This window comes from Salvelinus alpinus, unplaced genomic scaffold (genome assembly GCF_045679555.1).
Source record: "Salvelinus alpinus unplaced genomic scaffold, SLU_Salpinus.1 scaffold_43, whole genome shotgun sequence".
NCBI classification, from domain to species: Eukaryota; Metazoa; Chordata; class Actinopteri; order Salmoniformes; family Salmonidae; genus Salvelinus; species Salvelinus alpinus.
Genome location: NW_027255984.1, coordinates 344,046 through 365,044, shown reverse-complemented (window position 1 = coordinate 365,044; position 20,999 = coordinate 344,046). Strand labels below are relative to the sequence as shown.

The following is a 20,999-nucleotide window of genomic DNA, read 5'->3' as shown; positions in this document are numbered from 1 at the left end:
TTATTCAATTATTGCTCTTACTATATGCATATAAATAATACCATTGGAAAGAAAACAATCTCTAGTTTCTAAAACCGTTTCAATTTTGTCTCTGAGTGATACACAAGTCATTTGACAGCACTTTCCCTGACCAAGAAGTAGAATGCAAGAAGTCTATGCTCGCTTCAACGCTCTGCCTATATATGGTCATGACCCCTATGACCAGAAACACACTTCATTCGCCTTCCTCTGGGTGTCAAGAGGACGTCAGAGGAGAAATTCTTTGTTTATCTGGTACTGACGTGAAATAAGACCTATTTCTTTGGCGTGACCGACAACTTCCGGTGTTCTGATTCGCACGAGTTGGAGCTGCGATTGTGTACTGTTTTGCTGGCGTTATGGATGAAAACTATCTCCGTGTCGAATTTTGTTTGATACATGTGACCATATCATCGTAATGTATGTTTTTTCAATATAGTTTAATCAGATTATTTGAATTTTTTAGGGAGTTTTGTGGTGTTCCGTTGTCTGATTTTATTTACGTTTGAGAGATCCGTGTCACTCGACCAGTACCTGTGCTAAATGGAGTGGGAAAGGAACAATTCTGAACGGAACCAACGACTCATCTTGACAAAGGACACTTTGATCAACATTCTGATGAAAGATCAGCCATAGTAAGACCCAATTTACGATGTTATATCATATCTGTTGTGCATGTGAACTGGCCGTGGGCGCCTAGCCGAATCTGCCTGGTATAGCTATGCTAATTTAGCGCTACATTTTGTTTTCGTTATAAAACATTTAATAAATCTGAAATATTGTTTGGATTCACCAGATGTTGGGCTTTCAATATCTGTACGCTGTGTATTTTTCTGAAATGTTTTAAGATGAGTAATTCGTTATATGACGTTGGTCTCTGTAATTGTTCTGGCTGGGTCAGCACTATTTCAGATTGCAGCTGCAATGTAGAACTGTGATTTATACCTGAAAAATGCACATTTTTCCAAAAAAAAACTATGCTATACCATAAATATGTTATCAGACTGTCATCTTATGAAGTTGTTTCTTGGTTAGTGGCTATATATATTTTTATTTAGTCGAATTAGTGATAGCTACTGACGCAGGAAAAAACTATTGGGAGTAAAAAAATCGTGTCCTTTGCTAACGTGGTTAGCTAATAGATTTACATATTGTGTCTTCCCTGTAAAACATTTTAAAAATCTGAAATGGTGGCTTTATTCACAAGACCTGTATCTTTCATCTGGTGTCTTGGACTTGTGATTTAATGATATTTAGATGCTACAAGTTACTTGTGACGCTATGCTAGCTATGCTACTCAGTGGGGGGGGGGGGGTGGGGGGTGCTACCGGATCAGGGTTGGTGACTCGTGAGAAGATAACTAGCGGTTTCCTCATTAGCAGATATACTACATCCATAACTAACGGTTTCTACAACCAGATACACTACATCCATAACTAGCGGTTTCCTCATTAGCAGATATACTACATCCATAACTAGTGGTTTCCTCATTAGCAGATACACTACATCCATAACTATCGGTTTCCTCATTAGCAGGGAGGAGTTTCTACAACTAGATACACTACATCCATAACTATCGGTTTCCTCATTAGCAGATATACTACATCCATAACTATCGGTTTCCTCATTAGCAGGGAGGAGTTTCTACAACCATATACACTACATCCATAACTAGCGGTTTCCTCATTAGCAGATATACTACATCCATAACTAGTGGTTTCCTCATTACCAGATATACTACATCCATAACTAGTGGTTTCCTCATTACCAGATATACTACATCCATAACTAGCGGTTTCCTCATTAGCAGATATACTACATCCATAACGAGTGGTTTCCTCATTCCCAGATATACTACATCCATAACTAGTGGTTTCCTCATTACCAGATATACTACATCCATAACTAGCGGTTTCCTCATTACCAGATATACTACATCCATAACTATCGGTTTCCTCATTAGCAGGGAGGAGTTTCTACAACCAGATACACTACATCCATAACTAGCGGTTTCCTCATTAGCAGATATACTACATTCATAACTATCGGTTTCCTCATTAGCAGGGAGGAGTTTCTACAACCAGATACACTACATCCATAACTAGCGGTTTCCTCATTAGCAGATATACTACATCCATAACTAGCGGTTTCCTCATTAGCAGATATACTACATCCATAACTAGTGGTTTCCTCATTAGCAGGGAGGAGTTTCTACAACCAGATACACTACATCCGTAACTAGCGGTTTCCTCATTACCAGATATACTACATCCATAACTAGTGGTTTCCTCATTACCAGATATACTACATCCATAACTAGTGGTTTCCTCATTACCATATATACTACATCCATAACTAGTGGTTTCCTCATGACCATATATACTACATCCATAACTAGTGGTTTCCTCATTAGCAGGGAGGAGTTACTACAACCAAATTGCATTTGCATCGCCCTCGTGCCGCAATTATATTAAACACAGAAAGGGGCCTATATTGGAGACCAAAAGTCGTCTGGCACACCGCTTACAGTTTCAACAACATGAATAACTTATTTCAAGTCTACAAGCTTAGATGTTACTACTAATGTGAAAACAATACAAAATATGACTGTTCTTTCTCATTTTAAGACAATTGTCAAATAATCATTACATTCATTACAGATGTCAATTGTTGTACAACATCATGGCTACGCTGTTGGCATCACTTTTTACAGGGGATTTCCACTGTTGTGGCCCTTTAACCGTCTTTCTGACTTTGTTGTTCACACAGTAGAGAGACGGGACTACCGTGGGTCCTCTGGGGAGCCTCAACAACCTCATGATGCTGAAGAGGCAGAGAAGAGTCCCTCCAGATCAGAACACCTCAATAAACACCTGCAGAGATCCACAGGGAAGAGAACTCACTGCTGCTCTGACTGTTGGAAGAGATTCACCTCATCAGGCATTCAAATTCATCGGAGAATCCACACCGTAGAGAAACCATATAGCTGTACTCAATGTGGGAAGAGTTTTGATGCATCTAGTCATCTTATTGTACACCAAAAAACACACACAGGAAAGAAAATGTATCGCTGTGATCTATGTGGGAAGAGTTTTACTCAGGTAAGCAGCCTGATATCACACCAGAGAAGACACACAGGAGAGAAACCTTATACCTGTACTCAATGCGGGAAGAGTTTTTTTTACATCTAGCCATCTGAAGATACACCAGAGAACACACACAGGAGAGAAAACGTATAGCTGTACTCAATGTGGGAAGAGTTTTACTACTTCTGGCAATCTGACTCTTCACCAGAGAACACACACAGGAGAGAAACCGTATAGCTGTACTCAATGTGGGAAGAGTTTTACTACATCTGGCAATCTGACTCTTCACAAGAGAACACACACAGGAGGGAAATCGTATTGCTGTAATCAGTGTGGGAAGAGTTTTACTCGGTCTAACAGCCTGGTACAACACCAGATAACACACACACAGGAAAGACATCTCGAGATAATCTGATAAATGATCTCTGATTAAACATCAGAAAATACATGAAGGAGATGTTTCATGATATCAATGAATTAATGTCACAATGTAGAATGTTAACACATTGTAGTAGGAGTTTTTTAATAATGTCACAATGTAGAACCCTAAACGTTTGCCCCCTGTTCTATTTGATTTCAACATGATATGGATATTAGCCTCGGGGAAAATCCAGGCCCTTGAAATGGAAGAGTACTAATTATGTGATTTAACAAAAATCTACTAACAAAAAAAGAGTTGTGTGACACTTACCACGTTGGTGTCCCACTTGAATCAAAATGCAACACTTCAAAATGTAGCGAGCTGTTTTCTACAAATTGTCCTCTTAACCAGTGATTCCCAGATTCCGTGTGGTTTTTGAGCTGTTAGTTTCAACAGGACGTGCAACCTCATCTCCCTCCTCTCAGCTCAAATGATTTTAGCCTGGTATCAATGAGTGATGACAAATAAGTGTTGCGTTCCTTTGTTTAGCGACCCCTACATTTAAATGCATCACTCCAAAATGTAGCTGACTGTCTTCTGCAGGTTGTCCTTTAACTTCTAGTTGCACACAATCCCGGATCCGGGAGCACCCCCTTCAGTAAAAAAGCTGACTAGCATAGCCTAGCATAGCGTCACAAGTAAATACTAGCATCTAAATATCATTAAATCACAAGTCCAAGACACCAGATGAAAGATACACATCTTGTGAATCCAGCCATCATTTCTGATTTTTAAAATGTTTTACAGGGAAGACACAATATGTAAATATATTAGCTAACCACGATAGCAAAAGACACAACTCTTTTTCCCACCATTTTTTTCCTGCATAGGTAGCTATCACAATTTCGACCAAATAAAGATATAAATAGCCACTAACCAAGAAACAACTTCATCAGTTGACAGTCTGATAAGATATTTATTGTATAGCATATGTTTTGTTCGAAAAATGTGCATATTTCAGGTATAAATCATAGTTTACCATTGCAGCCACCATCACAACTCTCACCAAAGCAACTAGAATAACTACAGAGACCAACGTGAATTACCTAAATACTCATCATAAAACATTTATGAAAAATACACAGCGTACAGCAAATGAAAGACAAAGATCTTGTGAATCCAGCCAATATTTCAGATTTTAAGTGTTTTACAGCGAAAACACAATATAGCATTATATTAGCTTACTACAATAGCGAACCACACAACAGCATTGATTCAAGCCAACAATAGCACTAACGAATAAACCAGCAAAAGATATAATTTTTTTCACTAACCTTCTCAAACTTCTTCAGATGACAGTCCTATAACATCATATTACACAATACATATAGAGTTTGTTCGAAAATGTGCATATTTAGCGGCACAAATCGTGGTTATACAATGAGAAAAGTAGCCAAGCTGCCAACAATATGTCAGAAGAAATCTTGGGAGAGGCACCTAATCTAATCAGTAACTAATCATAAACTTGACTAAAAAATACAGGTTGGACAGCAAATGAAAGATACATTAGTTCTTAATGCAACCGCTGTGTTAGATTTTTAAAATTAACGTTACTACGACATACAGCGTGCGTTAAAGCCAGACCGCATCGAAATCAATGGCGGAATAGGAGTTTTACATTTTTCAACAGAACAACGAATTAACATCATAAATAGTTCTTACTTTTTGATGAGCTTCCATCAGAATCTTGGGCAGAATTGTCGCCTTCAACTTTGGAATTAGCTGTAAACATTAGCCATGTGGCGAAGACGTGCCCAACTCACTATTGCGCAGCACAAAGAAAATTTCGAAAATCGCAATATACTCACATAAACTGAAATAACTCGGTTTAAAATAACTACGTTATGATGTTTCTAACACCTATATCGAATAAAATCAGAGCCGGATATATCTAAGGGCTATAACGGGAGCTTTCTAGAACGCCATTCTGAGGTCTGTCTTGCGTCATGGCGAACGAAGGAAAGAGAGGACATCACGTTCCGAGCCTATTTATAAGGCCTCAGATCTGCCTAGCAACTCCATTCCAATTCTCACTATTTGCTGACATCCAGGGGAAGGCGTATGCAGTGCATCTCAACCAATAGAAGACAGGCAAATTAATAAACCGACCTCAGAACAGCCTGCATGATTTCAGACTTCTCACTTCCTCACAGGAAAATTGCTCCAACTTGAGTTCTGTTTAACTCACAGATATAATTCAAACGGTTTTAGAAACTAGAGAGTGTTTTCTATCCAATAGTAATAATAATATGCATATTGTACGAGCAGGAATTGAGTACGAGGCAGTTTAATTTGGGAACAAATTTTTTACAAAGTGCAAATAGCACCCCCTATTGACAAAAGGTTAACCAGTGAGCTAAAAGATATCTCCCATTTCCATGTGTTTTTTTAGTTGTGTTAGTTTCAACAGCAAGTACAACCGACTTCCCCCCTAATCGATATCAGTGATTTATTGCTACTTGTCAAAACAACAGCGTTTTTGGTGCTTGTGTCCATGGTGAGGACCACTTGGTTTCTGATTGTCTCAAGGTTGGGCAGTCAAAAATATTTGTGTTTTGTGTTTAGCCAGTGCGTTCCATTGATCACAAATTATTTTGACTTTCCGTATTGGAGAGGAGTTTTGTTTGGGCTCGTGAGTTTTAGGAAGACAAGAGTTCTAGAAGCGAGTGAGTTTTAGGTAGGGAAAAAATGTTTTTTTTTTCCTGTTTTTAATTGTTGACAGCCAGTAGACACCATTTTTATATTGGTGAAGCATTGTAGTTGATTATAATGAGAAATGGAAGTTGTTTTCTGTTGGTGGTGCGCATTCTCTTAATTAAGGTATTACAGTCTTTGGTTTTTCCATTTATGTTTTGAGGTTGGACTTTAGCATGTATAGCTCGTTAGCACGTAGGGTGTCACCTCGTTAGTCAGTATGTGTTACACCTGTGCTGCCTTGTCCATCTCGTTAGTGGGAAGGTGTTTCACCTGAGCTGGTCCAGGTTCTATTTAAGAGTGTCTGGCCCGATGCTCCAGCTGTCTTGATAGATGTGGAATGTCAACACCTTTAGTTGCTCCACTTTTTTGGTTTGCTTCCTGTCTTTAAGTTTGGTGTGGGTTTTTCTTTTGTTTGCCTCTTCTTGGGCAGATTTAGTGGGTCTCATGGTGGGTGTCTTTTAGGTCCCAGTTGTTGGTACTAGTCAATTGTCAGTGGACACCCCCATAGTGTCTATCAGAACCACTCCTAAAAAACAAGCTGATATTTTGGGTTGGATATTGCATCCTAATAACATTTTAATCAATGGCATTTCCTTTCAATGCTCATTAGTCTTTCAGTTGTTATTCTTCAGTTTTTTTATCTTATGTTTGTGTACTAAATATGTCTCTTTTTTTCTGTTTATTTTCAATGTTTTTTCCTGTGAAGCCATTGTGTTGCATCATGTCTGACATGTGCTGTATAAATAAAGCTTGATTTGAACATATTGCAAAACAAATGAACCCAATGACTGACCAATCAACAGACTCTTGCTAAACCAATGAATATACACTGCTCAAAAAAATAAAGGGAACACTTAAACAACACAATGTAACTCCAAGTCAATCACACTTCTATGAAATCAAACTGTCCACTTAGGAAGCAACACTGGGAGTAGACAAAAGGTGGAAATTATAGGCTATTAGCAAGACATCCCCCAATAAAGGAGTGATTCTGCAGGTGGTGACCACAGACCACTTCTCAGTTCCTATGCTTCCTGGCTGATGTTTTGGTCACTTTTGAATGCTGGCGGTGCTTTCACTCTAGTGGTAGCATGAGACGGAGTCTACAACCCACACAAGTGGCTCAGGTAGTGCAGCTCATCCAGGATGGCACATCAATGCGAGCTGTGGCAAGAAGGTTTGCTGTGTCTGTCAGCGTAGTGTCCAGAGCATGGAGGCCCTACCAGGAGACAGGCCAGTACATCAGGAGACGTGGAGGAGGCCGTAGGAGGGCAACAACCCAGCAGCAGGACCGCTACCTCCGCCTTTGTGCAAGGAGGAGCACTGCCAGAGCCCTGCAAAATGACCTCCAGCAGATCATGGACACGTTAAAACTGTGTTTTGACATTGCGCTATTCCAATTTAGCAAAATGTCATTGAAAAGACGTTGAAAATAAGACTATGCCCGACGTCCAATATATGTTCGGTTGTAGTTGTAGTTTTCGGGTTGTTTTTTCAATGACTTAATTTCAACATACTTGCAGCCTAAACACACGGACGCAGTATAATAAATTGGTCTATAATCAATTGTATTAACAATCTTACATTTAGCACGTATATACATCTTACATTTAGCACGTATAGCTCGGTAGCACGTTTAGCACGTATAGCTCGTTAGCACATAGGACGCACTGATTGGTGTCACCTTGTTAGTGTTACACCTGTGCTGGCTTGTCCATCTCGTTAGTGGGAAGGTGTTTCACCTGAGCTGGTCCAGGTTCTATTTAAGAGTGTCTGGCCCAGTGCTCCAGTTGTCTTGATAGATGTGGAGAGTCAACACCTTTAGTTGCTCCACCTTTTTTGTTTCCTTCCTGTCTTTAAGTTTGGTGTGGGTTTTTCATTTGTTTGCCTCTTCTTGGGCAGATTTAGTGAGTCTCATGGTGGGTGACTTTTATGTCCCAGTTGTTGTTACTTGTCAACTTTCAGTGGACACTGAGAGCAAAACTGCAAGATTATGTTATAATGCGTTTATTGCATCAAATGGTTGTTTTATGCAACAGAATAGAGGGTTCTTAGAACTATTGTGTCTGTGTGTTCTACTGAGGATGGGCTTCTGGGAGATAACACTGACAGGAGATTTACAATGTCTTTTGGGTGATAAAACCTAAAGAGACCGCATTCCAGAGCATGAGTTAATGTTTCTGTTCTATATGGTACCAGGGAGAGATGACCCCAGGGCCAGACTCTGGTCTCTACACAAATACTACTGTTTTTACAGCAGATACTGTCTGCTGAGAATTATAGGTATCTTTCATACAAATCTTAATCTTGTGACCCGTTCTAGACATCTATTGTTCGTCATGTAGGTTGAAAGGAGAGTATCTTGGCTATAAAATACCTTTGTACTTTTGTCCTGTGGGTCGACCAGCCATCATTATCGTAGAGCACTCAATTGATTCACTTTATATGTGTACGTTGTATTGACCTGCTCCCTTATTAATAAGTGAATAAAGATTTAGTTTAAGAATAACTCTGACTTGTGTGATAAGTTTCTCTCCTCATTTGATATTAAAGAAGTTACCCAACACATTTGGCGATGGGGATGTGAATCTTCACTTGGTGACCGCTCCTGACGACCTGGGTAAATGACCTGGCTCCTGACGACGTGGGTAAATGACCTGGCTCCTGATGATCTGGCTCCTGACGACCTGGGTAAATGACCTGGCTCCTGACGACCTGGGTAAATGACCTGGCTCCTGACGACCTGGGTAAATGACCTGGCTCCTGACGACCTGGGTAAATGACCTGGCTCCTGACGACCTGGGTAAATGGTGCACAAGGGATCGCTCAAACTTGGGATCTCCGGTAGACCACACTTTGGGAACGGAGCAGCTTTGATCTGAGAGGCAGCGAGCCGAGTGGATATCACATCTCAAAAGTATTTTTTTTTTAATTAAGAGGAAACTCGCAAAGTGGAGTTAAGCCTCGTAGGCTCTGAGTGTGTATTCCTGTGTGGAGGTGTAAACAGGGCCCTGTCAGGAGGCTCTGAGTGTGTATTCCTGTGTGGAGGTGTAAACAGGGCCCAGTCAGGAGGCTCTGAGGCTGTCAGCTATCTGTGTGAACTGGATGAAAACTAGAATCTGTGTTTACTAGTTAAGACCATTTATGATATAGTATAAGATAGTAAGGTGCGCCTGTAATTGTTTTAAACCTGTAATTGTTTTAAACCTGGACCCAATTTTAGAAGTATTGAAAGATATAAATGTAAGAGTTGCATTATCCTAGGAACTAACCATGAGATAGAAATGTGAAAATATTCCTGCGGGTTAAAATATTGTTGAAAACAACTAATTGATTAGGTATGTTTGAGAATAGCATTGTGTGACTGTGATATGAGAGTTGTGTGAATATGGAAATGAGTCTTAATCTGACGTTTGGATTGTAACATATAGAAATATGCTTAATCAGATGATTGAAATTTGGATAATAAGCGAGATGATATTTTAGAAAGCAGCGGAAGGTCTATAGTTCCTGGGAGGCTTGATTTTGCCGTGGTCTCTGGGAGGTTAGAGAACTGTTGGGGATCCCATGGTCATTGTCCGGGAAACAAAAGTTTATTTTTTGTTCTGCTGGGTGTATGTTTGGAGAGCTGCTTCGTAGCTATTGAAAGTCCTTGAAAAAGCAAATGGAATGGTTGTCGTGAGTACCTGAGAATTTCTTACGTTTTATATGGATTCTGTGATAATATGATGAATTGTATGTGTCTATAATCGATTACTAGAGATTTGATAAAGTAATATAATTAGATACAATATATAGAATATAGAATATAATTAGATACAGTTTAAACAACCCATATGTAGACAAAGGTAGGTTTTGAGTTGGTATCTTTAATGGATAATTTGATAAAGATGAGGTTTAAGCATTATTAAACAGTCTACAAAGTCTGGGCAGTTGTTTCAGAAACTGATGGGAGTGTCCACTTTAGGGTAAGTTACCCTAACGATGTAACTATAAAACGTCCGGGTACTACAATTGAAATAAAACTGCCCTTAAGGCCTGTGGGGGGGGGGGGGGTTCTTCCCAGTATGAGAGGAGTTGCTAGATTTATTGAATAAACCTTTTTCCATAAAGTTAGAGAGAACCAAGGTGGCTGACTAGCTGTTGATGTTGAAGAATCGTCCCGTTCACTAGATTAAACGTCACAGTGGCAGAATCACCTGAAAGACGCACATCGCTGTCTGCTGACTGGAGTTGGTATCGCAGTTGAGAAAACACTCAAAAGCGACTGCCCCTAAAAACCAACGACTCCCTTTGAAAACGGGCGATGTGGCATCAAACATTTATTATAGTGTAAAAATGTACTACAAAGTGTAGCTAAATACAATAACTTTGGTCATACCCACTCAGCCCGTGACGTCCAAGGACGTTGAATTACGGGCGATATCAGGTCTGTCTGTTGTGGCCGCTATTTCTCCCCAAAATAGTAATCCCAAATTGGGCTGTGTATAACTATGTAAATGTCTCTCGGACAAGGTGACTTTTATCCATATACACTCTAAAAGTAGAGGTTCCTGGATTATCCTTTAGGGGTTCTTCAAATTGAAACTGGGGGGAACCCCTATGTCATGGTTCCTCAAAGAACCTTATGGGGTTCATTTTTAAAACTCTCTGTCCACCCTCCCTGCATTATAAAAACATATTTAAATAATAATATTGACAATATTGATTTAAATAATTCATTGTTTATTTAGTGGCACCACAAATGTGAATTCATATTTACAAATCAATTTACCAAACAAAACACATTACAAAATTGCAACATTTCTGCAGACATGTCAGACCATAATAAATAATACATTTACTTTGTAAATTCTCTTTTTACTTGAATTCTCTTTTTGTCTATATCCATTCCATGGACTTGATTCATTTCTGACAAGACCTGAAAAGATCATTTGTACACATTTGTATGCTAATAGATTTCAGTTTGTATTGACTGCTATGTAGGTTAAATGTACACTTCAAATGCAGCTGTCCTACAACAGATCTGTACCTTCTTGATCCCAATTGCATTGTGTCCATGTTCTGTCCTATAAGAATTTCAAAGGAAGAGAAAATGTGTCAAAGAACAGTCTTACAAGCATTAAAACATATATATATATTAAATAAATATTGAAAGATAAATGGCATCGACATACAATGTAATGGAAAATAGAAGAACGTATTGGAGAAAGCACTAGCCAATACAGTACTGCCATACAATTACAGTACTGCCATACAGGCCTAATATCACATTTCAAGATATCTTTGTACACAAATTGTTCAATATTTCATCAGACTGACTTGAAAGATTATACGCAACATTTTGCTGCATGACAATACTGTGTTTGGATTCTGAAGTGCATTTATACAAAAGAGGTAGTCTAGACACTGTATTAATACCATTATGCATTTGAATCCCATCTACAGCTACCATCTAAACTATTAATTTCCCTCCACAAGGGGGCGTACATGTAACGTTTCCAAAATGGGATAGTATTGTCCATGTAACGTTTCCAAAATGGGATATTATTGTCCATGTAACGTTTCCAAAATGGGATATTATTGTCCATGTAACGTTTCCAAAATGGGATAGTTTTGTCCATGTAACGTCTCCAAAATGGGATAGTTTTGTCCATGTAACGTATTGCCCCCTTGTGAGTTAATAGTATTGCAGGCTATATAAAGAGGAAGCCCTCCATTGACGATTCAGTTCGTTGTAACATCTTGTCTGGACAGGTCACCGTCCTTAGTTAGTTAGTTAGTTAGTTAACGAAACTAAAGTTAGCTAGTTCATTCTTACAAAGGTGAGAACTGCTCTATATTGGGAACTTACGTTAATGAGTGTAAAGCCATGTTGGCTTAATGGAAACGATATACAATATATGGGAAAGAATATAGTTGAGGGAAATAATCCAAACCTAGTTGTGCCTAGTTAGGACATAACGTTATCTAGCTAGATAACGGTACTGTACTGTAGCTCATACAACGCCGACGGTTAAACCCGGCTTCCTAATATTTACGGTAATTAACTATAGTAACGTTATGGAAGCTATTCACAGAAAACCATCATTGTCTTCGTTATTCATTATTAGTATGTTATATTATTATAATAAATTATTTCGAGACATTCAGAGCCAAACATCAACCCAACTTAACCTTTTTAACTGTTGTCGCATCAAAACTTGTCACCATCGTTTTCAGTTGTAATTGCGAAGTTCCCAGAAGAAGTCCACCAACAACGGAGGTTCCTCGATGAACCCACCTTCTAACAAATTATTTGAAGAACCTTTTGGGGCTGTTTTTCATTGACCAAGAACCCTACGGTTCTTAGGGGATCTGAGAACAATTCCAGTTGAACCCTTCAGTTTTAGAGTGTAGTCGCTCTATTTACTCTCAGATTCAAAACATGATGATTAGCATCAACGATCAAGTCAGCTGCTGCTGCTCCAATACAATATGAGGTGAGACGGTGAACTGACGTTGAACCGGGCAGTCAGCTGCTGCTGCTCCAATACAGTATGAGGTGAGACGGTGAACTGACGTTGAACCGGGCAGTCAGCTGCTGCTGCTCCAATACAGTATGAGGTGAGACGGTGAACTGACGTTGAACCGGGCAGTCAGCTGCTGCTGCTCCAATACAGTATGAGGTGAGACGGTGAACTGATGTTGAACTGGGCGGTCAGCTGCTGCTGCTCCAATACAGTATGAGGTGAGACGGTGAACTGATGTTGAACTGGGTAGTCAGCTGCTGCTCCAATACAGTATGAGGTGAGATGATAAACTGATGTTGAATCATAATGATTAAGTTAATTAAAATGAATTAGTGAAACTGTTAAAAAATACTATATGGCATATTAAATATATTACTCTATTGTTATCATATAGAAACATCATGGAATATTGTACATCATATTAGCATCAACATACATTATTGTTTCATTCAATTTCACATAATAAGGATATTTCATATTTTCAAGTTCAGAAGTCAGAACCCATCACCTGCTATGTAAAAGAGACAGAAGAATGCACAATGGTCAATGCTATCCGGGATCCTTGGGACATCCCTACCCTAAACCCTAACCTTAACCATTTTAAATGTCAACTTTAATGGGCTAGGGACGTCCCAAGGATGTATCTCTACCTGAAAATACATGATCTAAGTGATTGATAGTTGGTATTCAGCAGTCATAAAGCCTAATTTACTTTAATGAACTACTAAAATAGTGATTTTGTCAGACAGCAGCTCTACACTTTATTGACTGACTGATCCATTCATCCTTCCATCCCTCCACAGCCTTCCTCTCCTCTGAATACCCAGTGAGGGTGGAGCTCAGTCAGGGAGCTGTTGAGGGACTGGTTAGGAAGAACACTTCTACAGCCAGAGAGGTGAGAGGTCACACGTGGTTTAGATGGTAAATATTTATGTCCCCTTAGTGGTTCACCACTTAAGCAAAATGGAATATGTTCCATCTATGTTAATTTACATTAGTGCAAATTGTCAACTAATATTGGTGTAATTTCTCACCCCTTTTGGCGGTATGAAAGTGAATTTCCCCTCAGGTACACACATTTGTTCTTTGTTATTACCCGAGCCACTGCCTGTTCAGTCCGCTATCATCCAGAAGGCGAGGTCAGTACAGGTGCATCAAAGCTGGGACCGAGAGACAGAAGCTGTTTTTCAATCTCAAGGCCATCAGACTGTTAAATAGCCATCACTAACACAGAGAAGCTGCTGCCTACATACACAGACTTGAAATCATTGGCCACTTTTAAGGAATGGAACACTAGTCACTTGAATAATGTTTAGACATCTGGCATTACTCATCTCATATCTATATACTGTATTCTATCCTATTCTACTGTATCTTAGTCTATGTATATACTGTATTCTATCCTATTCTACGTATTACTCATCTCATGTATATACTGTATTCTATCCTATTCTACTGTATCTTAGTCTATGTATTACTCATCTCATATGTATATACTGTATTCTATCCTAGTCTATGTATTACTCATCTCATATGTATATACTGTATCCTATTCTACTGTATTTTAGTCTATGTATTACTCATCTCATATGTATATACTGTATTCTATTCATTAACAAATACTAAAAGGGACCAAGAGTCTGTTGATTGGTCAGTCATTGGGTTCATTTGTTGAAATCAAATCAAGCTTTATTTATATAGCACATTTCAGACATGGATGCAACACAATGGTTTCACAGGAATAAATAATTAAATATTTAGTACACAACAAACAGAAGACTAACAACTGAAAGACTAATGAGCACCCTAAGGAAATGCCATTGATTAAAATATTAATTGGATGCAATATCCATCCCAAAAATCAAGCTATTTTTTTTTAGGAGGGGCTCTGTAGAGACCAGGGTCTGGCCCTGGGGTCATCTCTCCCTGGTACCATATAGAACAGAAACATTAACTCATGCTCTGGAATGCGGTCTCATCACCCAAAAGACATTGTAAATCTCCTGTCAGTGTTATCTCCCAGAGGCCCATCCTCGGTAGAACACACAGACACAATAGTTCTAAGAACCCTCTATTCTGTTGCATAAAACAACCATTTGATGCAACAAAAGTATTGTAACATATTCTTGCAATTTTGCTCTCAGTGTCCACTGAAAGTTGACTAGTAACAACAACTGAGACATAAAAGACACCCACCATGAGACCCACTAAATCTGCCCAAGAAGAGGCAAACAAAAGAAAAACCCACACCAAATTTAAAGACAGGAAGCAACCCAAAAAGGTAGAGCAGCTCAAGGTGTTGACTCTCCACATCTATCAAGACAACTGGAGCACTGGGCCAGACACTTTTTTATTTTTTATTTTACCCCCTTTTCTCCCCAATTTTCGTGGTATCCAATTTCAAGTAATTGCTCAAAAACCACACGGAATCTGGGAGTAATGGGTACATCACTGGTTAGAGGACAATTTGTCGAAAACAGCTAACTACATTTTGATTCAAGTGGGTCGCCAACGTGGTAAACAGCGTAACACAACTCTTTTTTGTTAAATCTCATAAATAGTACTCTTCCATTTCAGAGCCTGGTATTTTCCCCTGAGGCGAATATCCATATCATGTTGAAATCAATTGATAAGGGGGCAAACGTTTAGGCTTCTACATTGTGACTATTAAAATACTCCTAATACAATGTTAAAACATTCCACATTGTGACATTAATTCATTGAAATCATGAAACAACTCCTTCATGTATGTATTTTCTAATATTTGATCAGAGATCTTTTATCAGATTATCTCTGGTCACAGCTATGAGATTTCTCTCCTGTGTGTGTTCTCTGGTGTACTGTCAGATGGCCAGATTGACCAAAACGTTTCCCACATTGACCACAGATATAAGGTTTCTCTCCTGTGTGTGTTCTCTGGTGTAGAGTAAGATTGCAAGATGCAGCAAAACTCTTCCCACATTGACCACAGCTATACGATTTCTCTCCTGTGTGTGTTCTCTGGTGTAGAGTAAGATTGCAAGATGCAGCAAAACTCTTCCCACATTGACCACAGCTATAATATTTCTCTCCTGTGTGTGTTCTCTGGTGTTGAGTCAGCTGGCCTGATTGAACAAAACTCTTCCCACATTGACCACAGCTATAATGTTTCTCTCCTGTGTGTGTTCTCTGGTGTAGAGTCAGAGAGCTAGATGTAGTACAACTATTCCCACATTAATCACAGCTATAAGGTTTCTCTCCTGTGTGTGTTCTCTGGTGTAGAGTCAGAGAGCCATATGTAGCAAATCTTTCCCACATTGATCACAGCTATAAGGTTTCTCTCCTGTGTGTGTTCTCTGATGTAGAGTCAGAGAGCTAGATGTAGTAAAACTCTTCCCACATTGATCACAGCTATAAGGTTTCTCTCCTGTGTGTGTTCTCTGGTGTTGAGTCAGCTGGCCAGATTGAACAAAACTCTTCCCACATTGACCACAGCTATAAGGTTTCTCTCCTGTGTGGATTCTCTGATGTATTATAATGCCTGATGATGAGGTGAATCTCTTCCCACAGTTAGAGCAGCAGTGAGTTCTCTTCCCTGTGGATCTCTGCGGGTGTTTCTTGAGGTGTTCTAATGTGGAGAGACTCTTCTCTGCCTTGTCAGCATCATGAGGTTGTTGAGGCTCCCCAGAGGATCCACGATAGTCCCGTCTCTCTCCTGTGTGAACAACAAAGTCAGACAGGTGATTAAAGGCCCACAACAGCGGAAATCCACTGTAAAAGGTGATGCCAAAATAGTCATGATGTTATACAACAATTGACGTCTGTAATGAATGTTAAAATTATTTGACAATTGTCTTAAAATGAGCAAGAATAGTCATATTTTGTCATGTTTTCACGTTAGTAGTGAACTCGATGATTGTAGACTAAGAAATAAGTTATTAATGTGGTTGAAACTCTAAGCAGTGTGCCAGACGACTTTTGGTCTCCAATATAGGCCCCTTTCTGTGTTTAATAAAATTGCTGCATGAGGGCGATGCACATGCAATTTAGTTGTAGAAACTCCTCCCCACTAATGAGGAAACCGATAGATATGGATGTAGTATATCTGGTAATGAGGAAACCACTAGTTATGGATGTAGTATATCTGGTAATGAGGAAACCACTAGTTATGGATGTAGTATATCTGCCTGTAGCAAAAATGGTGAGCAAAGATTTTAGTTTTTCACAATGTAATCTGAATATTACAGCTCACTATCTATTCTGAATGTGAATGGGGGAAACCCTCTATTTACAGGTTGCTTATGAGTACATTTCACACTACTTTGGATTGTAATTTTAAAGGCTCATTTGAATGTCCTGCATAATATAATGTTTGTGTCATCGTTGCAAATAAACCGCTTTGTACCAACCAGTAAAATGCTCTTTGGCTAGCTTTTCCATCAGCCTGACAATGAGGGTTTGTACACGGTTTGCCAAATTGGCCCATATCTTCACCTAACAATAACATAGACCTACTGTAGGACTCATAACTTCACCTAACAATATAGGAAAATAGCTCTGTGTGTTGTACAATAGCCTATCCATCAAGGAACAGTTCTCTACACATTATGACCAAAGTAGGGATGTTGGATCCAACGTGGAGCACGGCATAACGGTCTTAACCAGAGTAATGAATGAAGAAGCACCTTGGTTGTTGTTGCATGTCGTGATGTTTGTCATTTGACTGGCATTCAGAAAATTATTTCCTGGATCAGCTGATGATAGTTGAACATGTGACTGTAACTAAACAGCTACAGTATTAAGAATGATGTGTAATTATTGAAAAACCACATTAATGACAGTATCCATTTGGGTGTTGTCAAGAAAGTTACGATTTTATTTTTTATTTCACCTTTATTTAACCAGGTGGCCAGTCGAGAACAAGTTCTCATTTACAACTGTGACCTGGCCAAGATGAAGCAAAGCAGTGCGACAAAAAAATTATAGAGTTACACGTGGGATAAACAAACGTACAGTCAATAACACAATAGAAAAATCTATATACAGTGTGTGCAAATGGAGTACGGAGGAAAGGCAATAAATAGGCCATAGTAGCAAAGTAATTACAATTTAGCAAATTAACACTGGAGTGATAGATGTGCAGATGATGATGAGCAAGTAGAAATACTGGTGTGCAAAAGAGCAAAAAAAGTAAATAAAAACATGGGGGCGAGGTAGGCAGTTGGATGGGCTATTTACAGATGGGCTGTGTACAGCTGCAGCGATCGGTAAGCTGCTCAGATAGCTGATGCTTAAAGTTAGTGAGGGAGATATAAGTCTCCAACTTCAGCGATTTTTGCAATTCGTTCCAGTCATTGGCAGCAGAGAACTGGAAGGAAAGGCGGCCAAAGAGGTGTTGGCTTTGGGGATGACCAGTGAGATATACCTGCTGGAGCGTGTGCTATGGGTGGGTGTTGCTATGGTGACCAGTGATATGAGTTAAGGCGGAGCTTTACATAGCAAAGACTTATAGATGATCTGGAGCCAGTGGGTTTGGCGACGAATATGTAGCGAGGGCCAGCCGACGAGAGCATACAGGTCGCAGTGGTGGGTGGTATATGAGGCTTTGGTGACAAAACGGATGGCACTGTGATAGACTGCATCCAGTTTGCTGAGTAGAGAGTTGGAGGCTATTTTGTAAATGATATCGCCGAAGTCAAGGATCGGTAGGATAGTCAGTTTTACGAGGGTATGTTTGGCAGCGTGAGTGAAGGAAGCTTTGTTGCGAAATAGGAAACCGATTCGAGATTTAATTTTGGATTGGAGATGCTTAATATGAGTCTGGAAGGAGAGTTAACAGTCTAACCAGACACTTAGGTATTTGTAGTTGTCCACATATTCTAAGTCAGAACCGTCCAGAGTAGTGATGCTAGTCGGGCGGGCAGCGATCGGTTGAAGAGCATGCATTTAGTTTTACTAGCGTTTAAGAGCAGTTGGAGGCCACAGAAGGAGTGTTGTATGGCATTGAAGCTCGTTTGGAGGTTTGTTAACACAGTGTCCAAAGAAGGGCCAGATGTATACAGAATGGTGTCATCTGCGTAGAGATGGATCAAGGAATCACCCGCAGCAAGAGCGACATCGTTGATATATACAGAGAAAAGAGTCGGCCTGAGAATTGAACCCTGTGGTAACCCCATAGAGACTGCCAGAGGTCCGGACAACAGGCCAAGTTGATGAAGACGGCTGCACAGTACTGTCTTTTATCGATGGCGGTTATGATATCGTTTAGTACCTTGAGCGTGGATGAGGTGCACCCGTGACCAGCTCGGAAACCGGATTGCACAGCGGAGAAGGTACGGTGGGATTCGAAATGGACAGTGATCTGTTCGTTAACTTGGCTTTCGAAGACTTTAGAAAGGCAGGACAGGATGGATATAGGTCTGTAACAGTTTGGGTCTAGAGTATCACCCCCTTTGAAGAGGGGGATGACTGTGGAAGCTTTATAATCTTTAGGAATCTCGGACGATTCGAAAGAGAGGTTGAACAGACTAGTAATAGGGGTTGCAACAATGGCGGCGGATAATTTTAGAAAGAGGGTCCAGATTGTCTAGCCCAGCTGATTTGTACGGGTCCAGGTTTTGCAGCTCTTTCAGAACATCAGCTATCTGGATTTGGTTGAAGGAGAAGCTGGGGAGGCTTGGGCAAGTAGCTGCGGGGGGTGTGGAGCTGTTGGCCCGGGGTTGGGGTAGCCAGGAGGAAAGCATGGCCAGCCTTAGAGAAATGCTTATTGAAATTCTCGATTATCGTGGAGTTATCGGTGGTGACAGTGTTTCCTAGCCTCAGTGCAGTGGGCAGCTGGGAGGAGGTGCTCTTATTCTCCATGGACTTTACAGTGTCCCAAAACTTTTTGGAGTTAGAGCTACAGGATGCAAATTTCTGTTTGAAAAAGCTAGCCTTTGCTTTCCTAACTGACTGTGTGTAATGGTTCCTGACTTCTCTGAAAAGTTGCATATCGCGGGGACTATTCGACGCTAGTGCAGTACGCCACATGATGTATTTGTGCTGGTCGAGAGCAGTCAGGTCTGGAGTGAACCAAGGGCTATATCTGTTCTTAGTTCTACATTTTTTGAAAGGGGCATGCTTATTTAAAGTGGTGAGGAAATTACTTTTAAAGAACAACCAGGCATCCTCTACTGATGGGATGAGGTCAATATCCTTCCAGGATACCCGGGCCAGGTCGATTAGAAAGGCCTGCTGGAAGAAGTGTTTTAGGGAGCGTTTGACAGTGATGAGGGGTGGTCGTTTGACCGCGGACCCATAACGGATGCAGACAATGAGGCAGTGATCGCTGAGATCCTGATTGAAAACAGCAGAGGTGTATTTGGAGGGCAAGTTGGTCAGGATAATATCTATGAGGGTCCCCATGTTTACAGATTTAGGGTTGTACCTGGTGGATTCCTTGATAATTTGTGTGAGATTGAGGGCATCTAGCTTGGATTGTAGGATGGCCGGGGTGTTAAGCATATCCCAGTTTAGGTCACCTAACAGAACGAACTCTGAAGATAGATGGGGGGCAATCGATTCACATATGGTGTCCAGGGCACAGCTGGGAGCTGAGCATGTCTGTAACAGGTGGCAACAGTGAGAGACTTATTTCTGGAGAGATTAATTTTAAAAATTAGAAGCTCGAACTGTTTGGGCATAGACCTGGAAAGTATGACAGAACTATGCAGGCCATTTCTGCAGTAGATTGCAACTCCTCCCCCTTTGGCAGTTCTATCTTGACGGAAAATGTTGTAGTTGGGGATGGAAATGTCAGAATTTTTGGTGGCCTTCCAAATCCAGGATTCAGACACGGCAAGCACATCAAGGTTGCTAAAGCAGTGAGTAAAACAAACTTAGGGAGGAGGCTTCTGATGTTAACATGCATGAAACCAAGGATTTTATGGTTACAGAAGTCAACAAATGAGAGCGCCTGGGGACACATAGGGCCTGGGTTAACCTCTACATCACCAGAGGAACATAGGAGTAGGATGAGGGTACGGCTATCAGAACTGGTCGTCTAGTGCGTTGTGAACGGAGAATAAAAGGAGCAGATTTCTGGGCGTGGTAGGATATTTTCAAGGCATAATGTACAGACAGTGGTATAGTAGGGTGTGGGTACAGTGTATGTAAACCTAGGCATTGAGTGACAATAAGAGAGGTTGCATCTCTGGAGGCACTAGTTATGATAGGTGAGGTCACCGTATGTGTGGGAGGTGGCACAAAAGAGCTCTCTGAGGCATGTTGAGTGGGACTAGGGGCTCT

General features: G+C 40.3%; 1 protein-coding gene and 1 pseudogene across 1 annotated transcript in view; one reads left to right on the top strand and one right to left on the bottom strand.

The window, feature by feature from the left end:
- LOC139567094 (zinc finger protein ZFP2-like) overlaps positions 1-20,999 on the top strand; it is a 303,695-nt gene that overhangs the window by 94,231 nt on the left and 188,465 nt on the right. The gene's annotated exons all lie outside the window — the stretch shown is intronic.
- Positions 15,467-20,999, bottom strand: part of LOC139567104 (zinc finger protein 271-like) — a 58,253-nt pseudogene continuing 52,720 nt past the window's right edge.